Raw genomic sequence first — 24,097 nt, 5'->3', positions numbered from 1 at the left:
TGCTGTCAGTATAGACAGGGACTTTCAGATTTTCAGCTGCGTGGCAAGCCTTAGTAAGGGCAATTAATTCTGCCACTTGTGCGGAATACACTCTTTCGAGCCAGGAAGCTTCTATAATACTGGTGATTGTACACACAGCATAACCAGCTCTCAGTATTCCGACTGAGTCTCTCAAACAGGATCCATCAACAAACATAATACAGTCATTTTCTTTTAACTGCGTATCTTTAATGTCAGGCCTAGGTTTGGTGCACAGTTCTGTTACCTCAAGACAGTCGTGCTCCACTTCCTCTGCATTGTTAATCTCAGTGTTTTCAACAGGAAGTAGAGTTGCCGGGTTCAACACAGTACATCGTTTCAAGGAGACATTAGGTGACCCCAAAATAATTGTCTCATATCGGGTTAGTCGGGCATTTGTCATGTGCTGAGTTTTAGTTCGGGTCAACAGGATTTCAACTGTATGTGGAACCATTACTGTCAAGGGATGTCCCATCACTATGCCTTCACACTGTGTGAGGCTCTGATCAACTGCTGCAACTGCGCGCAAACAACCCGGTAAGGCTGCTGCGACTGGGTCCAAGGTAGCTTAAAAATATGCTACAGGGCGGTTTGCACCTCCATGGACCTGTGTTAAGAGAGACAAAGAACAAGCATCATGTTCATGACAGAACAGTAGAAAAGGCTTCGTGTAATCAGGCATACCTAAGGCTGGTGCCCTACACAAGCAGTCTCTCAATTCCATGAATGACTCAAGTTCTTCCTCGGACAGAATTATGGTATACAGGTCATCCTTAGTTTCCTTGCCTGTCAGTTTTATCAATGGTTTACAGATAATCGAAAAGTTGGGTATCCACTGGCGACAGTAGCCCACCATTCCCAAAAACATTCTGACATCTCTTTTTGTTGTCGGGGGATTCATCTGCAGTATGGCTGTCACCCACTCCTTTGATATTCTCCTGGACCGTTTCTCAATCAAGTGTCTTAAGTATTTCACCTCTTTCTGACAGTACTGCAATTTCTTTGGGGACACTTTGGGGGTCATTCCGACCTCGGCGGTTTTTTCAATAGACCGCCGAGGGACCGCCGTACGGAAGACCGCCAGTGCTGGCGGTCTTCCGCATGGGCCATTCTGACTGTTGGCAGCGCTCCGCCCGTTTCCGGACGAAGAGCCGCCAACAGCCATACTGGCGGCAGGCGGGGAAGTGGAGGTAGCTCCACCGCCACGCCAACAGAACACCGCCCAGCGAATCACGACCTGTGATTCGCTGTGGCGGTGTTCTGTTGGCGTGGCGGCGTCGGCGGAGCTGCCCGTTCCCTCCCGGAGGATCACCAGGAACAGGTAAGGTGATCGTCCGCTAGGGAAGGGGGGTGGGGGGTGTTGTGAGTTGTGTGCGTGCATGGGGGTGTGCGTGTGTGTATATTGAGGGGGCGTGTGAATGCGTGCATGAATGCGGGGGGTGTGTGTATGTGCATGAATGCGTGCATGAATGCGGGGGGGGTGTGTGTATGTGCATGAATGCGTGCATGAATGCGGGGGTGTGTGTGTATGTGCATGAATGCGTGCATGAATGCGGGGGTGTGTGTGTATCTGCATGAATGCGTGCCTGTATGTGTGTATGTGTGTGTATATGTTGGGGATCGGGGTGGGGGACGGGGGTCATGCAACCTTTTGGGGGTGGCAGGGGTGGTGGGTGGGGTAGGGGAGGGAGTCGGGGTGGGCGTTGGGGGTGGGGGAGACCCCTATCAGTGCCAGGGAAGGGATTCCCTGGCACTGATAGTGCTTACCGCCATGGATTGCATGGCGGTCCCCAACCGCATGAAATCCATGGCGGTAAGCCGGGGTCAGGCGGGTTGGAATACCGCCGGCGGTATGTGACGACCGCCGGGCTGGAGACCCAGGTCTCCAGCCCGGCGGTCGTTACCGCCGTGGCGGTCGGAACGGTGAAGCGGCAGCTGACTATGGCGGTAACCGCCATGGTCAGAATACATGAAAAAAGACCGCCAGGGTCAGAATGACCCCCTTTATGTCTGTTCTTTCCCAAATGGTTCAGTAAGGCAATTGTGTCATACCTACAATCGTCTTTCGTTCTGGACGCAATCAGCAAGTCATCAATGTACTGCACTAGGGTCGAACTGAAAGGCAATTCTAACAACTCTAGGTCCTTCTTCAATATCTGATTGAAGATGGATGGTGACTCAGAAAACCCTTGAGGAATTCAGCACCAACTGTAAACCTTGTCCAAGAATTTGAAACTGAAGAGAAATTGGCTGTCCTCATGAAGAGGCACCGAAAAGAACACTTGTGAGAGGTTCACAACTGTGAACCATTCTGCATCACACGGAACCTGGAACATGATTACTGCTGGATTCGGTACTATGGGGCAACATTTTACCACAATCTCGTTTATTTTCCTCAAGTCCTGCACAATTCGATATTTCCCACAAGGCTTTTTCAGACCCATTATTAGTGAATTACATGGGCTGCTCAATACCTCCTTCAGAACTCCTTGCTTTACAAAGTCTGCGATTATCTGTGATACCTGGATGAGAACATCTTGTGTCATGTGATACTGCGGCACCTGGGGAAACACTGCATTTGGCTTCACCTGTACTTTAACCGGTTCCACTCCTTTTATCAATCCCACTTCCTTTCCTGTCAGGTCCCACACTTTCTCTGTCACAGTTCCCTGCAATTCAGCTGGAAAGTCAGTCACTGTAAGCATCGGGAATAAGGTTATTAGAGGATATTCCTCATCTGCGGTCTCTGTCTCCGATTCTGGAAACTGCCTATCATCCCCCTCATCATCACTGTTTGTCTGCACTTCAGTTCCTTCATTAGAACAGGTAATCGAACATTTCGTCTTGCACAGTAAGTCTCTTTCTAGTAGGGACACAGGACTCGAATCACAGACAACAAACTTATGCAGTCCCTGGAAGTTGCCAATCTCAACTTGAACTGGGTCAGTAATCGGATTTGTCAGGTACTGGTTTGCTACTCGTACCACTCTTATGGTACACCCTGATAGTGGTAATTTCAGAACCTCAGCACTTCTGACTGTAGAGCGTATTGCTCCTGTGTCAACCAAGAATGAAACCTTGTGACCCATCACCTTCCCCTCTACATAGGGTCCCCTTTGATCTACTTCTAAGGACGCTGCAAGGCTACACTTTTCACTGTCTGAACTGTCATCTGACCATTCATCATTCATCCCATCTTCACCCCGCAATGGAAACAGCTGCACAGTGTTATTTTGACCCATCATTTGGCCTGTGACCTGCTGAGGAAGCATCACCTGTTGCTGTCCTATTTGGAGTTAATGGTAATTGCATTTGCTGTCTAGGTAACATGGGAACCTGCTGTTGTACCTGCTGTATTTGTGCTGGTTAAATAAGCGGCATTTGTATTTGCTGCATGGGTTGTAACCCCTGCATCTGAGCCATTTTATTCTGGAAGTTCTGGTTTTCACCTCTCGATTTTTGACCCCTCACATTTTTAAATACACCAACATCAGTGCTTTGTTGAACGACACCATCCTGCACCATATTTGGGCATTCCCGCTTCCAATGCCCCACGCCCTCGCACTTGTGCCATAGTGACATCTTTTTCATCCCTTGTACGTCATTTTGAACCACAACAGTTTTGAAATCTGGACCGCGATTCACAAAACCTTGACCTCTGCCTCTCGGTTGCGCCTGAAACACGCCATTCCCTTGCGGTTGCTGTTGTATCATCTGCTGAATCCCATTTCCCTGCATGCCTACCTGTGCTGCCTTAATCTGCATCACCATCACTTTCTCCTTCAACTTTTTCTGCTTCAGTTCAATCTCATTACTACAGTACTTCGCATACTACAACACTTCGTCAATCGGCTTCGCTTGCCAACAAATCAAATGATTCTTAATCATCTAGCTCACCTCTGGTCTCAGCCCTTCAACAAATCTGAATACAAGATGGTTCATGTCTTTCGGCTCAATAGTCTCAGAGCCACTGTAATGTTTAAACGCTTTCAACAACCTCTCATAGTAAGCATGAATTGATTCTTTGACTTCCTGTGAGGTCCTGTCGATTTTCTGCCAATCAGTCACTTTTGGCGACACTTTCTGCTTCAAGAACTCAATCACTTTATGATAGTACTTCATCACCTCCTCGGATGGTGCACCGGTCATCTTATCCTTTGCTGGCTCCTGTGTCGGCCAGTCCACACCTCTCTTGCACTCAAGCCATAAATCAGATGGAACAATGATCTCAAACAAAGTATTCAAGTCCTCCCAGAAACACTTCGCAAGCTTTACAAACCTGTCTGTATGCTGGTACCACTCTATTGGCTTTTCCCTTAACCTGGGGTAATCGTTTGTGAATGACAGAATGTTTCTTCTAGACCATGGTACATGGACTAGAACCCCTCCAGCTGTTTCTCTAATTGGTAATATCTTCACTGTCTCAGTGTCCGGTGAGGCTTTAGTCTGACTTGATCCCGGACTGTCACCTTTTTCCTTATCTCTTTTCTTTGCCCATCTGCCTTCCCATTTCTCTAAAGCTCCCCGTGATCTGCGCACTGTGCAGTATTTCTTTAAGATGCGCTTTCATTCCGACAGACCTCATATGCTCAAAATCCTTAGAGTCAAAGTCTAATCTGTAGCTTCTTTTCAAATGTTTAGTACTCTCAATATCAATATTATATTTGCCTGCCAGGTTCGCCAACCTCTGATGTACCTTACCTACTTCTTTAGTGATTTTTGGGCACAGACACCTCAATTCTGCTTCTGTGTATGACTCTAATCTGTTTACCCCCATTGTCCCTTCCACTAGTTCTGCAGCTTCCACTCCCAGTCTTACAAAATTTAGGTATTCTTCTTTTTCTGGCTTCTCTACAGTTACCGCAGTCTTTTGTGAAGGATAGGTCTTTTCTAACCACTCATTCAATTGTTGCACAGAGAAACCTTGCAACAAAATGTTTCCTGACTGCATCAATGGGGACTGTGATGTCTCTGCACTCATTGCCTGTGGGGCTAGCACGCTCAACCCTGCTTGTCTCATTGCCGCTAGAGGAGCTCCAATCGGACTGAGGTCTAACAAAGATCGGAGTCCTTCTGCTGCTTGTTCTCTTGGTAGAATGGGCTGGGGAGTTCCTATGAACCCTCCTCTTGTTATTTCTGGGGTACTCACTCCCTGATCGCATGAGCCAGGCTTATCTTGTGCATACAGCGGTACTGGTGGACAACTGTAATAGGTAGTGATATGGCAGCTGGTGTCTGACCTGGTCCCAAACTCCATGGAGTGGTAACTCCCTAAGCTTGGCTCCCTGTGACTGGTGCAGGTATAAATGGAGATCCTGCTGCTGGACTAAAACCCGGAATCAGCTGTTGCTGCGGCTGGGGCAACAACTGCGGAGTTGGCTCAATCTGCACCAACCTCGATTTTGTATATATCGGATCAGGTGCCACCATCAGACTTGTAGTAGTCTCTAGTACTGGGACGTCTGGATAGATTCTCTGTATCTGCGGTGGAGGTTGCAACTGTATCTGCATGTCTGGCGCAGTGGGTACACTGACACCACTTTGTGTCAAAACCGTATCACTAGTCAGCACTGTATCTGTAACTCCCTTATCCTGTGTCTGGTTCCCAGGACCCGCACTAGTGCTCGGGGCATTGTCGTCTACTGCATAAGGTGGCGGGCGATCATGCAACAACTGATTAAGAAATTCCTCATCATCTGAGTCGTCTTCCTCTATCCAAGACCTCTTAGTCTCTTTTGGTTTGCTAGAGCTCTTATCTGTCTTACAGGTGGCTTTCCTTCCCTGTGTCTCGTCTTCTTGTGCTATTGCTGGAAACAATTTGAGCCCGTCAACTATTCCCCTTCTCCACATTTTGCTCTTGTTGTCCCATCTAGCATCAGCTAAAGTCTTTTCTGCCCTCCTCCTTCTCCTTGCGAATTTCTGGTGTCTTTGTTTAATAGCCATTAAATCCCAGACTGCTAATGCCTCGTACTGAGCTGGCCTCGGAGGTGGCTTTTGTACACTTAAAATCCACCTCAAATTCTCTAAAATTATTGTATTGAACGTTCCGTGTTCCGGAAACGCTAAACATCCCTCCTTCTCTGTTAATTTGTGCCACAGTTTCATCCATAAACAAGGCGCAACTCCCTTTTCCTCCATTACTATATAAGGTGGAGTACCCTCAGGCAGTGTAGGCTCCCCTTCACTCGCCATAATGTATGCGTCTCCTTTCAGAGCGCTCCTAAAAGCCTTGATAAAATTCAGTTTTTGCGTCTTTTCTTTTGTTTTGTTTTAATCAGGAAGTGACTTTAGTTCCCAGGACACTCTTCACCTGCCTTTATCAACCTATTGCCTCTCACGGACGGCTGCCAATCCGTGCGCGACCCCTCTCGGCAACTGACCTATCCCAGCGCGGCACTGCTGACGTCACACTCACACACTGCAGCTGACAAAGTCTTGCGGCTTGTCCTCCTCACACTGGATTCACACCAAACTAATGCAAATTACTGCGAGCACCTTTAACAACAACAACAACTAAAATTTGCCGGTTCACTACAGGAAGGGTACACAATCGCTTCAGAACTTTACAGAGATTTCACTTGAAGCCTCAGCCGCTACTCTCTCCTCAGTTTGCGCATATGCAAGCAGAATTCGACCCGCAAATCCTACTCTCGACTTGTCAATGGTTTGTTCTAGTGCACTTTAGAACTTGCCAAATCTCCATCGAAGGTTTCACTCATACAATTTGACTCAAACTCGACTTGTCAACCACGCCCGATTGACCTATTAAACAGCACAAATTAAACATAAACCCAAGTGTCTCCTACACTAGTCAATATACTCCGGAGTCTTAGACCACGATGGGTCCGTACATTAACAACCAACCACGTGGATACTTTTTCGGGCACAAGCGCCACACTCACATAAAGTACGCCAACTTCCCTACTCTCATACTGCGGAGTACGTGCACTCCTACTAGAACAGCATTACCTGGCTTAAACACACATAATCTTCACAAAACTCCTGCAAAATGCATAAGCTGAGCAAGCGCAAATTCTATTCCACGCATGTTAAAACGCGATAACATTCCCAACTCACTTAGGCAGGCTCCGAGATCCCGGGAAAGTCATGGGGAATTTAGAAACACATCATATCTCCAATTTGCATTATCTCCAAAATACAATTTAAACAATAATTCTCCGTCCCCACAAAGAATGACTATCAGTAATGAGCGTATTTAAAAGCCCACAGAGATTACAACAGGCCAGAGCGCTTGCGCACTCAACACTAAAGAGGACCCGGAACCTTCGTCTGGAGAAGAGGAGTAACCACTATGAGCGTGTCGGCGTATTTATTATTTATAGTGCTGGGCACCCACAGTCGCCCCTGTGCCACCCTTCTTCCTGGATGTAACAAAGTGTTACCGCCATCTTTGAATATACATTGTTTGATTTCAGTGGTGCACCATACCAGAAATAAGAAAAGTAGTCCAGAGTTTGGAGCAAACGGCCAGAGAGATTTTGACACTATTGCAAGGGGTTCATCAGGGTGCTGGATTTAAAGACATACCCACCAAGTGTTTGAAAGCCCGAGAACATTTCAACACAGTGAAGACACAGCTGACCGCTCTGAAGACGAAGTTCCCAGCTGACCAGTATTATAGGTTTCATGAACACTGGAGGTTCGTCTTGCAGCGCTTGGTTTTCCTGGAAGCATTTCTCGTCTACCTAGAGACGGAATAACTTGTAACTCGAGAAGCTGTAGCAGACATTGTTGGCATTGAGTGTGACCGGGATAAAGGATTTTACCTTGACATCGAAGATTACCTTTCTGGCGTTCTGACACTTGCAAGTGAACTGTCCAGGCTGGCTATGAACAGTGTTACTGCCGGGGACTATTCTCGACCCCTTCGCATTTCCAGTTTCATTAATGAGCTGGATGCCGGATTCCGCCTTCTTAACCTAAAAAATGATTCACTGAGGAAGCGATATGATGGACTCAAGTATGATGTGAAGAAAATTGAGGAGGTGGTATATGACCTATCCATCCGGGGACTCAACAAGGAAAAGACCGCAGAGGTGGTTGCAACAGAGAAATAGAGCATGCTTGCGTCTGTCCTTAATTGGCTCAGAGGTTTGCGACCGGGGTAGATGTCAGCAAGGAATATGTCCAGCTCCTTTCCTTTCTTTTTTGGAATACCAAAAAAACGGTAAAAGTATTTTTTATTAGTTACAAATGCATACAACAGATGCAAGTGGTCTGATCCGGGTTTTGTAGCACAGTTGTGTGAAGTTAAACTGCATAGTTTGTTTTTGTCCTCACTTGACTCTAAAAGTTACTTTTCCTAATTTTGACTGTAATCCTCTTTAAAAGTCACATTGTGTGACGTCATATCTCCTCCCACTGTAAATTACAGTTCCTTCCTGCTCCATGAGCGGACTACTCTGAAAGAAACCCCAGATGTATCCTTAATGTTCATGAGAGAATTTATGAAGCCGACCTCCCAAAGAGCAGGTTATCTACAAATAACACCACCCTTTTTCTTTTGATAGGAATTTGGACCAGAGAAAGACTCGAAAAAAATAACTTTTTTGCTATAGTAATCATTTAACTTTAGGCACTTGGATTTGTTGTGCAGGCAACAGGTTTGCCATAGATTTCTAATATGTGTTTGTCATGACCTACAACGATTATTGCCTATTTAAGGTGAATACGTGCCTAAGTTGTATGAGAAAGCTTTTGCTTCTTTTTTTACAACCTCATAGAGCACATTTCAGTCTGTAAGATTAAAGAATACCTCATGAATAACTTAAAGCATTTAATCCCGGCCAATTAGTTTGGATTTTAAATACACAGCTTCTCACAGTTCTTTTACACCTCGGTAAGGGTCTGTGTAAGGTTTCAGTACCATATGACATGGTATTCTTTTCAAAATAAACCCACTGTTTTTATGCCTCAAAAGTCAGGGACGTGGGAAGAGGGCTGGGATACATTTTCTGCCCCAAGTCTACCTTTCTGCATGACATCGTTAAAGATCGAATTTCATTCTTTTACAGTTTATCCAAGTTTCAAGGTATATAACAGACAATGCCAGGGTATATTTTGATTTTCATGGAACTGGCTGTGCCAGGCTTTCATAGCATGTCTCCCTCAATTAAAAACAAACTTTCATTTTGCTAAATGGAAGGAGAGCAGAATTAGCAAATATGTGTTTCACGAAAATACATTTCGGCACTTCTAACTGGTTAGGTGATACCACAAAAAGAAGTCTTGTGCTTAGAGTCAACTTAATACCTGTTGTGTGACTAGCATATTTTGATCTGGGTAATTAAGCAAGAGAAGTGAAACATGCTTTCTAATGGTACATTCCAATAAACATACAGTTATAGGCAGGCTTGTTTCCTCTTTTCTGCTCCACAATGTCCATTTAGTAGATTTGATGTGCTTAACTCAGATGAAAGTTAGTCTATGTATTGTTACATGGTGTATACCCAATTCAAAATTTGTAAAAGTACTGTTGGTTTTATTCCCCCTTTGAGGAAGTCATTTACCAAAATTGAAATTGGGTTTAGTATTGTATAATGTTGAGAAGAAAAGAAGCATGCATGTACATCAGCAGTAACTCATTGTTAACTCGTGGTTAACCATTCAGCTAGGCTAGATTTACTGGCTATAATGTAAGCAATAAAATCAATTTTTCGCTTAAAAAAAAAAAATATATATATATATATATATAATTCTCCGTCCTAGGGCCCCAAAGGGACAAACCATCGCTCTGCTACCAGAACTGTTAACTCATCCTTCTATGATAATTTACTACACATCAGGACTCGTTTTAGGCCAATGAATCTTTTGACCCAGTTGAGAGACACCTTAGGACGAGATAGCTAATCAATATGTCAATCAATACATCAATAATGTCATCAATATTTATTACCACAATGCATTTCACTTTAGTCAAAGACATTAATCAATTCAAGACACCACCATGACCTTGCAGTCATGAATAACCACACTAGGTTAGTAGAATTTTATCAGTTTTATTCCCTATTAATTACAATTCGAAGAGCAGGTGTGTTAATCTCAAAACCAAGAAACAAAATAGCATAGTCACAATATGGCAACTCTGATAAGATTTCATTAAGGCAAGAATCACAAACATCAGAACATAACACGGCGTGAACATAGATCAACTTTAGCAGAATGTCATTAACGTATCGGTTCAACAAAGCATGGATTCAGTCGTTTGCCTATTTGCGTCAGTTTAGTGAACCCTGTCCTAACCACTGATTAGCATTGGCATGTTGGGCTTCATGCAAAACAATTAAGAACACCAATTTGGAAAACATCTAACTATGGTCCCTGTCAAAAGTAAGCAGTTGATACCTAGAAAGGAAAAGCAAACAGACAAATCACAAGTTCATTGTCATAGTTACCCTCCAAGGTTTGGTCTTCGTCTTCAGGACATCAGTTGAATCGCCATCAAAACTTGATTGGACATTTATTGCACCCCACTATCTTTAGCCAATTAAAAAACAGATTATGTCATTAATCTTTCACCCCACATTAGTTCTTAGACTTTTTATTGGTCCATATGATTGACGTCTTCAAAGGTAGCACGTCCGGTATGATTTCATCCTTCTGTAATTCTTTGCACATCTTCTGTCAGTAGCGCCATTGTCTGTACCGGTTTGAATGACCTTGTACATTATACTAATCTACACTGTTGCATTTTAACCATTACATTTTCTACCAGCAATATGAATTTCATGAGAAAGGATCTACTATAGATACATTCAGCTTCTAGTTTGAAGAAAAACAAGAGTTCATGTCCTTTTGCGAGTCAGTACACTGCACGTTAGAATAGCACATTTAATATGAGAGCCAGTCAGCTAGGCCTCGACTCATGCTAACTAAGGCCTACGAGATTTATTTAGCGAAATTCTAATAACATAATCATTAATAATTAGTACAAAACCATTCTTTAACAGAACATTAGTCATTTTCATTAGTCCCCATATACATTGGCGGCCACTCCCCGTGGTCACATTTCAAGTGCATGTTTGGCAAAATATACTAATAAAATTTCTATGCAGCGTTATCACACATTAGTTCATAAACATTTCATGTTAATATAGATTTTAAAAGTTACGCTCTCTCAGTCCCTCCTCTGATGACCCTAGTCATCACACAAACCTTTCCCTTTCAACCTTTCATTTTTTATTTTTCACTTTGCGCATAATGCGCATTTCAACATCTTGACCTTTGTGTGAACTCTCCCAAATTTCATTAAACATTTTCTCCCTTTCATTGACTTCGTTTCTTTTATTTCTTCTGGTACAATTTCTTCTAATTCTTTCATTAATTTGACATGCTCCCCATAAGCCTAATAAACAGATCAAGACAATTAATAGACCCCCTAATATTTCTGCAATCTCCCCATTCCAAATATTACTAAACTAGCTCCCTACTCTGGCAATTCCTTTTCCAACCTTCTCCCAAACTCCAGGTTCCTTCAAATCTTTCAAATCTGCACCATCGCTTGTTAGGTTAGTAAGCATACCTCTAATCTTTTTACCATTATCCGGAATAAACAAGCAGCAATGACGCTCGTTAAGCATCTTACAGACTCCGCCGCTCTTTGCTAAAAGAATGTCTAAAGCAAAATGATTTTGAAGAGTCATAGCTCTTTCCGCAGCAAGTTCAGTATCCATCAGGAGTACAGCCCCTGTAAAATTTGTCAGCATGTTATCCACAATAGTAGACAACTTTCGAATGTTTATGGAGTTTAAGATAACCCCTACTGAAGGAATTATGGCTCCAAATATGTCACCAACGACAGCAGCCGCTGTCTCTCGTTTCTGTCTAGTATGTTGTAATTCAGACATTTTAGGTATTTGCTTTAAGTCATCAATCTGGTAAATCTTTGGGAAAACTATCCCCAAATAACATGTCCCATACCACCCCTTAGGGAGACGGTAATAAGCATTAAGTCCACAGATATAATAGATCCCAGGGATCGCTGGATCCTGTCCATTTAAGATGAATGTCCATTTACTCTGAAACAAAAACACATGCCTGCATTCACTTGTTCCCACAAATAAAGTGCCATGATCAGATTTCGGCCTATATATACAAAGCCTTCCTACATGTAATGCGTCTATAGCCAATTTGCCCTGCGCCTTAATTGCAGTGTAAGCATAATCATTTGCATATGTGCGTTTCTCTAACCCTTTCTCTAGCCTTTCTTTCAGTGCTTTGCGTCTATCATCAGTGTGATCTAAGAAGCTTTTCTCCACAGGTGTTAGTAGACAGGTCAAATTATTGCGATGTGCATAAGCTGTCCCAAATGTCAGTGTCGGCTCAAAGAAACCTCTCACTAATTTTATACTATGCTCCTTAGCTAATTTGTTTAGAAACTCAATCACAGGCACAAAAGAAAACACTACATCTAGATTTGAATACAAATATTGCACATGTTCCTGGTCATAGAATCTTGTTAGTAGCAAACTACAACTTATCCTGTAGGTTAAAGGCAGACTGTGATAAGTGACCCCCTCTTGTACTGATGAAGGAATCTTCGTGCACACATAACAGTTTCTCGCATCCATTGTGTCAACATACTCATTCAATAAGCGATAGAAAACATTTGTTGAAAGTTCCCCCTTTGAATTAGTTCCCTCATGCAAATATTTTGTATCCTGCTCTAACTTCTCCCACGGTGTTAGTGTAGCAGTCTCAGGTTTTGAAGCATTGTTAGTCACTTTCTTATCCAACCATGGCATTCCCACAATCACACCCACAATTATTATCGCACACATAATACCTAATATAACACTTAGCCAACCACACACTTTACCCTTTTTGCTACTACCTCTAATGTAAGCCATGGTCTGTAAAGAATCAGATAGTAGAGCAACTCAAACAAACAACTTGAGGATGATTTAAAAGCTCCTTTTTTTTTTTCTTGATGCAAGTCTCTCTCTCTCTCTGCGTGTATTTACAGCGTTTCACTCACCCAGGACCCTTTTGTCAAATCAGGTTAGCAGCTTGTCATAATCAGGTTTTCAGTGTCAATTCAGGTTATTAGTGTCACATCCGATAATTTTCAGTCTCTTTTTTCAGCCTTTCAGCTTTCAATTTCAATTTCTCCTTCAATTCTAACGCAGTCTTTTTCTCTAGTTGACTTCAGATGCCGTAATATTGGCCTGGTACCTCTCGATCAAAACAGAATGCTAAGAATTCTTGTTGCCATTCAGATGTTGTTGCATATGCCCATTAAGGACCTGCGTACCTTCTGTTTGCGACTCTTTTTCTTTTTAGTCTGCGTTCACTCTGCAACTCTCCTTCACTAAGATCCTCCCTTCTGGTTGTATTAATTTCTTCCTCTATTGTTTCACCTGGAACGACCTTTTTCCTTGCCACTTGTTTCTTTGGCCAGTGATCACCTTTATGCGTTTTCTTCCTGCTTGGCCTTTCAGGACGCTGAACAGCACCCTCCTCTTGTGCTATGGTGTTTTCTCTTGACGGACCTGCATTTGGCTCAGGAAGTGTCTGTGTGCTTTGATCTCCTTCTGTTCTTTCCCCCTCGTCTTCTGGGTCTGTAACGGGTTCAAGTTCTAACCCGTATCCGTCTGCTTCTAGGAAAACCTCTCCTTGTTGCGGTTCTCCTGCTGCCTTTACTGAGATAGGCTCACCGTCGCCTCTCTCAAACTTGTTTACTGTCTGAGGGACCAAGACATCCTCAGTGGGCTCTCCTGCAGTCTCAGTTTCCCTTTGAATACTCTCCGGCCTTGAGACTTCCTTTTCTGGAGTTGTTGCTTCGGGCACTTCAAGTTCCTCATCAGTCGGACATGTCACCTTCTTTGTGTGACTGGCATGTATCCAGTTTGGAACACCTGCACACGTCACAGCAGTGGTTGTTGTCAATATTACTTGATATGGCCCCTTCCAGTGCGCCTCCAAACACAACTTCCTCACGTGCTTCTTGACAACCACCCAGTCACCGGCTTGCAGGGTGTGACCTGGATCACTGATTGGTGGTAATGTATTGGCCTCCACCTGATGGGAAAAGCAGCGGACCACATCAGGCAAACCCTTGCAGTAGTCCAACACCATATCATCCGTGATATTCACAAGAGCATTTGCATGTACTGCGGGCAACCTCATAGACCTGCCCATGAGTATTTCATGGGGGGATAGTCCTGTCTTCTTATCAGGGGTGTTTCTCATTGACATCAGCACTAAAGGCAATGCATCTGGCCACTTCATATTGGTAGCTGCGCACATTTTTGCCTTTCTTGACTTCAAGGTACCATTCATCTGTTCCACTAGTCCCGATGCTTCGGGGCGGTAGCTACAATGCAACTTCTATTCAATGTCTAATGCAGCACATAAGAGCTTTGTCACCTCATTGTCGAAGTGTCTGCCCCTATCTGATTCTAAAGAGACCGTAAATCCGAACCGTGGTATTAACTCTCTTAGCAACAGCTTTGCTACTGTAAGACTGTCATTCCTACGTGTAGGGAATGCTTCGATCCAGTGACTGAAAACACACACAATCACCAACATGTACTTCAAGCCTCCATATACAGGCATCTCAATGAAATCCATCTGCATCTTGCTAAACGGATCTCCTGCTCTCCCTATGTGGCTCAAAGTCACCACAGTCCCTTTTCCTGCATTCATCTGTTGACAGATGATGCACCTGTGACAGGTAACCTCTGCGGCTTGTCTGAATTTCGGATTAAACCAATCGATTTTGAACAATCTGATCATTGCGTCTCTCCCAAGATGTGCCTGTCCATGATAAAGCCTTGCAAATTGTGACAGAAGACTGTTTGGCAAAATCAGTTTCCCCTCCTCTGACACCCACAAGTCGTCAGCTCTCTGTACACATTGCATTCTCTGCCAGGAGCGTTTTTCTTCTCCGCTAGCACAGCCCTGCAGTGATTTGAGCTCATCTAATGTGTCAACAGCTCTTAATGCAAAATTTAAGCACGTTTTATTTTCAGTTTGCGGTAACAATTCCCACTGATCCTTGAACGATATACAGTTCAATGCGCAAAACCTTGCGACTTGATCTGCATAGCCGTTTCCCATTGATACAAAGTCCGGTGACTTAACGCCAACACTGCATTTCACCACGGCAATTTCAAGAGGCAACTCAATCGCATGCAACAAATCCTTAATCTGTTTGCCATTTTTCACTGGTGAACCAGAAGAGGTCATAAAACCCCTCTGTGACCACAATTGGCCAAAATCATGTACAATGCCAAATCCGTACCTGCTGTCGGTATAGACAGGGACTTTCAGATTTTCAGCTGCGTGGCAAGCCTTAGTAAGGGCAATTAATTCTGCCACTTGTGCGGAATACACTCTTTCGAGCCAGGAAGCTTCTATAATACTGGTGATTGTACACACAGCATAGCAAGCTCTCAGTATTCTGACTGAGTCTCTCAAACAGGATCCATCAACAAACATAATACAGTCATTTTCTTTTAACTGCGTATCTTTACTGTCAGGCCTAGGTTTGGTGCACAGTTCTGTTACCTCAAGACAGTCGTGCTCCACTTCCTCTGCATTGTTAATCTCAGTGTTTTCAACAGGAAGTAGAGTTGCCGGGTTCAACACAGTACATCATTTCATGAGACATTAGGTGACACCAAAATAATTGTCTCATATCGGGTTAGTCGGGCATTTGTCATGTGCTGAGTTTTCGTTCGGGTCAACAGGATTTCAACTGTATTTGGAACCATTACTGTCAAGGGATGTCCCATCACTGTGCCTTCACACTGTGTGAGGCTCTGACCAACTGCTGCAACTGCGCGCAAAGAACCCGGTAAGGCTGCTGCGACTGGGTCCAAGGTAGCTTAAAAATATGCTACAGGGCGGTTTGCACCTCCATGGACCTGTGTTAAGACAGACAAAGAACAAGCATCATGTTCATGACAGAACAGTAGAAAAGGCTTCATGTAATCAGGCATACCTAAGGCTGGTGCCCTACACATGCACTCTCTCAATTCCATGAATGACTCAAGCTCTTCCTCGGACAGAATTATGGTATACGGGTCATCCTTAGTTTCCTTGCCTGTCAGTTTTATCAATGGTTTACAGATAATCGAAAAGTTGGGTATCCACTGGCGACAGTAGCCCACCATTCCCAAAAACATTCTGACATCTCTTTATGTTGTCGGGGGATTCATCTGCAGTATGGCTGTCACCCACTCCTTTGATATTCTCCTGGACCCTTTCTCAATCAAGTGTCCTAAGTATTTCACCTCTTTCTGACAGTACTGCAATTTCTTTGGGGACACTTTATGTCCGTTCTTTCCCAAATGGTTCAGTAAGGCAATTGTGTCATACCTACAATCGTCTTTCGTTCTGGACGCAATCAGCAAGTCATCAATGTACTGCACTAGGGTCGAACTGAAAGGCAATTCTAACACTCTAGGTCCTTCTTCAATATCTGATTGAAGATGGATGGTGACTCAGAAAACCCTTGAGGAATTCTGCACCAACTGTACACCTTGTCCAAGAATTTGAAACTGAAGAGAAATTGGCTGTCCTCATGAAGAGGCACAGAAAAGAACGCTTGTGAGAGGTTCACAACTGTGAACCATTCTGCATCACACGGAACCTGGAACATGATTACTGCTGGATTCGGTACTATGGGGCAACATTTTACCACAATCTCGTTTATTTTCCTCAAGTCCTGCACAATTCAAACTTTCCCACAAGGCTTTTTCAGACCCATTATTGGTGAATTACATGGGCTGCTCAATACCTCCTTCAGAACTCCTTGCTTTACAAAGTCTGCGATTATCTGTGATCCCTGGATGAGAACATCTTGTGCCATGTGATACTGCGGCACCTGGGGAAACACTGCATTTGGCTTCACCTGTACTTTAACCGGTTCCACTCCTTTTATCAATCCCACTTCCTTTCCTGTCAGGTCCCACACTTTCTCTGTCACAGTTCCCTGCAATTCAGCTGGAAAGTCAGTCACTGTAAGCATCGGGAATAAGGTTATTAGAGGATATTCCTCATCTGCGGTCTCTGTCTCCGATTCTGGAAACTGCCTATCATCCCCCTCATCATCACTGTTTGTCTGCACTTCAGTTCCTTCATTAGAACAGGTAATCGAACATTTCGTCTTGCACAGTAAGTCTCTTTCTAGTAGGGACACAGGACTCGAATCACAGACAACAAACTTATGCAGTCCCTGGAAGTTGCCAATCTCAACTTGAACTGGGTCAGTAATCGGATTTGTCAGGTACTGGTTTGCTACTCGTACCACTCTTATGGTACACCCTGATAGTGGTAATTTCGGAACCTCTGCACTTCTGACTGTAGAGCGTATAGCACCTGTGTCAACCAAGAATGAAACCTTGTGACCCATCACCTTCCCCTCTACATAGGGTCCCCTTTGATCTACTTCCAATGACGCTGCAAGCCTACAGTCTTCACTGTCTGAACTGTCATCCGACCATTCATCATTCATCCCATCTTCACCCCGCAATGGGAACTGCTGCACAGTGTTATTTTGACCCATCATTTGGCCTGTGACCTGCTGAGGAAGCATCACCTGTTGCTGTCCCATTGGAGTTAATGGTAATTGCATTTGCTGTCTAGGTACCATGGGAACCTGCTGTTGTACCTGCTGTATTTGTGCTGGTTAAATACGCAGCATTTGTATTTGCTGCATGGGTTGTAACCCCTGCATCTGAGCCATGTTATTCTGGAAGTTCTGGTTTTGACCTCTCGATTTTTGACCCCTCATATTTTTAAATATACCAACATCAGTGCTTTGTTGAACGACACCATCCTGCACCATATTTGGGCATTCCCGCTTCCAATGCCCCACACCCTCGCACGTGTGACATGGCGACATCTTTTTCATCCCTTGTACGTCATTTTGAACCACAACAGTTTTGAAATCTGGACCGCGATTCACAAAAACTTGACCTCTGCCTCTCGGTTGCGCCTGAAACACGCCATTCCCTTGCGGTTGCTGTTGTATCATCTGCTGAATCCCATTTCCCTGCATGCCTGCCTGTGCTGCCTTAATCTGCATCACCATCACTTTCTCCTTCAACTTTCTCTGCTTCAGTTCAATCTCATCACTACAGTACTTCGCATACTGCAACACTTCGTCAATCGGCTTCGCTTGCCAACAAATCAAATGATTCTTAATCATCTAGCTCACCTCTGGTCTCAGCCCTTCAACAAATCTGAATACAAGATGGTTCATGTCTTTCGGCTCAATAGTCTCAGTGCCACTGTAATGTTTAAACGCTTTCAACAAGCTCTCATAGTAAGCATGAATTGACTCTTTGACCTCCTGTGAGGTCCGGTCGATTTTCTGCCAATCAGTCACTTTTGGCGACACTTTCTGCTTCAAGAACTCAATCACTTTATGATAGTACTTCATCACCTCCTCGAATGGTGCTCCGGTCATCTTATCCTTTGCTGGCTCCTGTGTCGGCCAGTCCATACCTCTCTTGCACTCAAGCCATAAGTCAGATGGAACAATGATCTCAAACAAAGTATTCAAGTCCTCCAAGAGACACTTCGCAAGCTTTACAAACCTGTCTGTCTGCTGGTACCACTCTATTGGCTTTTCCCTTAACCTGGGGTAATCATTTGTGAATGACAGAATGTTTCTTCTAGACCACAGTACATGGACTAGAACCCCTCCAGCTGTTTCTCTAATTGGTAATATCTTCACTGTCCCAGTGTCCGGCGAGGCTTTAGTCTGACTTGATCCCGGACTGTCACCTTTTTCCTTATCTCTTTTCTTTGCCCATCTGCCTTCCCATTTCTCTGAAGCTCCCCAGATCTGTGCACTGTGCAGTATTTCTTTAAGATGCGCTTTCATTCCGACAGACCTCATATGCTCAAAATCCTTAGAGTCAAAGTCTAATCTGTAGCTTCTTTTCAAATGTTTAGTACTCTCATTATCAATATTGTATTTGTCTGCCAGGTTCGCCAACCTCTGATGTACTTTACCTACTTCTTTAGTGATTTTTGGGCACAGATACCTCAATTCTGCTTCTGTGTATGACTCTAATCTGTTTACCCCCCATTGTCCCTTCCACTAGTTCGGCAGCTTCCATTCCCAGTCTTACAAAATTTTGGTATTCTTCTTTTTCTTGCTTCTCTACAGTTACCGCAGTCTTTTGTGAAGCATAGGTCTTTTCTAACCACTCATTCAATTGTTGCACAGAGAAACCTTGCAACAAAATGTTTCCTGACTGCATCAATGGGTACTGTGATGTCTCTGCACTCATTGCCTGTGGGGCTAGCACGCTCAACCCTGCTTGTCTCATTGCCGCTAGAGGAGCTCCAATCGGACTGAGGTCTAACAAAGATAGGAGTCCTTCTGCTGCTTGTTCTCTTGGTAGAATGGGTTGGGGAGTTCCTATGAACCCTCCTCTTGTTATTTCTGGGGTACTCACTCCCTGATCGCATGTGCCAGGCTTACCTTGTGCATACAGCGGTACTGGTGGACAACTGTAATAGGTAGTGATATGGCAGCTGGTGTCTGACCTGGTCCCAAACTCCATGGAGTGGTAACTCCCAAAGCTTGGCTCCCTGTGACTGGTGCAGGTATAAATGGAGATCCTGCTGCTGGACTAAAACCCGGAATCAGCTGTTGCAGCGGCTGGGGCAACAATTGCGGAGTTGGCTCAATCTGCACCAACCTCGATTTTGTATATATCGGATCAGGTGCCACCATCAGACTCGTAGTAGTCTCTAGTACTGAGACGTCTGGATAGATTCTCTGTATCTGCGGTGGAGGTTGCAACTGTTTCTGCATGTCTGGCGCAGTGGGTACACTGACACCACTTTGTGTCAAAACCGTATCACTAGTCAGCACTGTATCTGTAACTCCCTTATCCTGCGTCTGGTTCCCAGGACCCGCACTAGTGCTCGGGGCATTGTCGTCTACTGCATAAAGTGGTGGGCGATCATGCAACAACTGATTAAGAAATTCCTCATCATCTGAGTCGTCTTCCTCTATCCAAGACCTCTTAGTCTCTTTTGGTTTGCTAGAGCTCTTATCTGTCTTACAGGTGGCTTTCCTTCCCTGTGTCTCGTCTTCTTGTGCTATTGCTGGAAACAATTTGAGCCCGTCAACTATTCCTCTTCTCCACATTTTGCTCTCATTGTCCCATCTAGCATCAGCTAAAGTCTTTTCTGCCCTCCTCATTCTCCTTTCGAATTTCTGGTGTCTTTGTTTAATAGCCATTAAATCCCAGACTGCTAATGCCTCGTACTGAGCTGGCGTCGGAGGTGGCTTTTGTACACTTAAAATCCACCTCAAATTCTCTAAAATTATTGTATTGAACGTTCCGTGTTCCGGAAACGCTAAACATCCCTCCTTCTCTGTTAATTTGTGCCAAAGTTTCATCTATAAACAAGGCGCAACTCCCTTTTCCTCCATTACTATTTAAGGTGGAGTACCCTCAGGCAGTGTAGGCTCCCCTTCACTCGCCATAATGTATGCGTCTCCTTTCAGAGCGCTCCTAAAAGCCTTGATAAAATTCAGTTTTTGCGTCTTTTCTTTTGTTTTGTTTTAATCAGGAAGTGACTTTAATTCCCAGGACACTCTTCACCTGCCTTTCTCAACCTATTGCCTCTCACAGACGGCTGCCAATCCGTGCGCGACCTATCTCGGCAACTGACCTATCCCAGCGCGGCACTGCTGACGTCACACTCACACACTGCAGCTGACAAAGTCTTGCGGCTTGTCCTCCTCACACTGGATTCACACCATACTAATGCAAATTACTGCGAGCACCTTTAACAACAACAACAACTAAAATTTGCCGGTTCACTACAGGAAGGGTACACAATCGCTTCAGAACTTTACAGAGATTTCACTTGAAGCCTCGGCCGCTACTCTCTCCTTCTCAGTTCGTGCATATGCAAGCAGAATTCGACCCGCAAATCCTACTCTCGACTTGTCAATGGTTTGTTCTAGTGCACTTTAGAACTTGCCAAATCTCCATCGAAGGTTTCACTCATACAATTTGACTCAAACTCGACTTTTCAACCACGCCCGATTGACCTATTAAACAGCACAAATTAAACATAAACCCAAGTGTCTCCTACACTTGTCAACATACAGTACTCCGGAGTTTTAGACCACGATGGGTCCGTACATTAACAACCAACCACGTGGATAATTGTTCGGGCACAAGCGCCACACTCACATAAAGTACGCCGACTTCCCTACTCTCATACTGCGTAGTACGCGCACTCCTACTAGAACAGCATTACCTGGCTTAAACACACATAATCTTCACAAAACTCCTGCAAAATGCATAAGCTGAGCAAGGGCAAATTCTATTCCACACATGCTAAAACGCGATAACATTCCCAACTCACTTAGGCAGGCTCCGATATCCCGGGAAAGTCATGGGGAATTTAGAAACACATCATATCTCCAATTTGCATTATCTCCAAAAAACAATTTAAACAATAATTCTCCGTCCCCACAAAGAATGACTATCAGTAATGAGCGTATTTAAAAGCCCACAGAGATTACAACAGGCCAGAGCGCTTGCGCACTCGACACTAAAGAGGACCCGGGACCTTCGTCTGGAGAAGAGGAGTAACCACTACAAGCGTGTCGGCGTATTTATTATTTATAGCGCTGGGCACCCACAGTCGCCCCTGTGCCACCCTTCTTCCCGGATGTAACAAAGAGTTACCGCCATCTTTGAATATACATTGTTGGATTTCAGTGGTGCACCATACCAGAAATAAGAAAAGTAGTCCAGAGTTTGGAGCAAACGGCCAGAGAGATTTTGACACTATTGCAAGGGGTTCATCAGGGTGCTGGATTTAAAGACATACCCACCAAGTTTTTGAAAGCCCGAGAACATTTCAGCACAGTGAAGACACAGCTGGCCGCTCTGAAGACGAAGTTCCCAGCTGACCAGTATTATAGGTTTCATGAACACTGGAGGTTCGTCTTGCAGCGCTTGGTTTTCCTGGAAGCATTTCTCGTCTACCTAGAGACGGAATAACTTGTAACTCGAGAAGCTGTAGCAGACATTGTTGGCATTGAGTGTGACCGGGATAAAAGATTTTACCTTGACATCGAAGTTTACCTTTCTGGCGTTCTGACACTTGCAAGTGAACTGTCCAGGCTGTCTATGAACAGTGTTACTGCCGGGGACTATTCTCGACCCCTTCGCATTTCCAGTTTCATTAATGAGCTGGATGCCGGATTCCGCCTTCTTAACCTAAAAAATGATTCACTGAGGAAGCGATATGATGGACTCAAGTATGATGTGAAGAAAATTGAGGAGGTGGTATATGACCTATCCATCCGAGGACTCAACAAGGAAAAGACCGCAGAGGTGGTTGCAACAGAGAAATAGAGCATGCTTGCGTCTGTCCTTAATTGGCTCAGAGGTTTGCGACCGGGGTAGATGTCAGCAAGGAATATGTCCAGCTCCTTTCCTTTCTTTTTTGGAATACCAAAAAAACGGTAAAAGTATTTTTTATTAGTTACAAATGCATACAACAGATGCAAGTGGTCTGATCCGGGTTTTGTAGCACAGTTGTGTGAAGTTAAACTGCATAGTTTGTTTTTGTCCTCACTTGACTCTAAAAGTTACTTTTCCTAATTTTGACTGTAATCCTATTTAAAAGTCACATTGTGTGACGTCATATCTCCTCCCACTGTAAATTACAGTTCCTTCCTGCTCCATGAGCAGACTACTCTGAAAGAAACCCCAGATGTATCCTTAATGTTCATGAGAGAATTTATGAAGCCGACCTCCCAAAGAGCAGGTTATCTACAAATAACACCACCCTTTTTCTTTTGATAGGAATTTGGACCAGAGAAAGACTCGAAAAAAATAACTTTTTTGCTATAGTAATCATTTAACTTTAGGCACTTGGATTTGTTGTGCAGGCAACAGGTTTGCCATAGATTTCTAATATGTGTTTGTCATGACCTACAACAATTATTGCCTATTTAAGGTGAATACGTGCCTAAGTTGTATGAGAAAGCTTTTGCTTCTTTTTTTACAACCTCATAGAGCACATTTCAGTCTGTAAGATTAAAGAATACCTCATGAATAACTTAAAGCATTTAATCCCGGCCAATTAGTTTGGATTTTAAATACACAGCTTCTCACAGTTCTTTTACACCTCGGTAAGGGTCTGTGTAAGGTTTCAGTACCATATGACATGGTATTCTTTTCAAAATAAACCCACTGTTTTTATGCCTCAAAAGTCAGGGACGTGGGAAGAGGGCTGGGATACATTTTCTGCCCCAAGTCTACCTTTCTGCATGACATCGTTAAAGATCGAATTTCATTCTTTTACAGTTTATCCAAGTTTCAAGGTATATAACAGACAATGCCAGTGTATATTTTGATTTTCATGGAACTGGCTGTGCCAGGCTTTCATAGCATGTCTCCCTCACTTAAAAACAAACTTTCATTTTGCTAAATGGAAGGAGAGCAGAATTAGCAAATATGTGTTTCACGAAAATACATTTCGGCGCTTCTAACTGGTTAGGTGATACCACAAAAAGAAGTCTTGTGCTTAGAGTCAACTTAATACCTGTTGTGTGACTAGCATATTTTGATCTGGGTAATTAAGCAAGAGAAGTGAAACATGCTTTCTAATGGTACATTCCAATAAACATACAGTTATAGGCAGGCTTGTTTCCTCTTTTCTGCTCCACAATGTCCATTTAGTAGGTTTGATGTGCTTAACTCAGATGAAAGTTAGTCTATGTATTGTTACATGGTGTATACCCAATTCAAAATTTGTAAAAGTACTGTTGGTTTTATTCCCCCTTTGAGGAAGTCATTTACCAAAATTGAAATTGGGTTTAGTATTGTATGATGTTGAGAAGAAAAGAAGCATGCATGTACATCAGCAGTAACTCATTGTTAACTCGTGGTTAGCCATTCAGCTAGGCTAGATTTACTGGCTATAATGTAAGCAATAAAATCCATTAAACGCTTAAAAAAAAAAAATATATATATATATATAATTCTCCGTCCTAGGGCCCCAAAGTGACAAATCGTCGCTCTGCTACCAGAACTCTTAACGCATCCTTCTA

General features: G+C 43.8%; 2 pseudogenes; both read left to right on the top strand.

Moving 5' to 3' along the window:
• Positions 1-8,813, top strand: part of LOC138262446 (translin-like) — a 59,492-nt pseudogene extending 50,679 nt beyond the window's left edge.
• Positions 8,814-21,522: 12,709 nt separating this feature from the next.
• LOC138262445 (translin pseudogene) lies at positions 21,523-22,860 on the top strand (annotated as a pseudogene).
• Positions 22,861-24,097: the final 1,237 nt, after the last annotated feature.

Source organism: Pleurodeles waltl, chromosome 10, assembly GCF_031143425.1.
Source record: "Pleurodeles waltl isolate 20211129_DDA chromosome 10, aPleWal1.hap1.20221129, whole genome shotgun sequence".
Taxonomy (NCBI): Eukaryota; Metazoa; Chordata; class Amphibia; order Caudata; family Salamandridae; genus Pleurodeles; species Pleurodeles waltl.
Note: the sequence above shows the minus strand (reverse complement) of the source record. Positions and strands in the feature narration are given on the sequence as shown.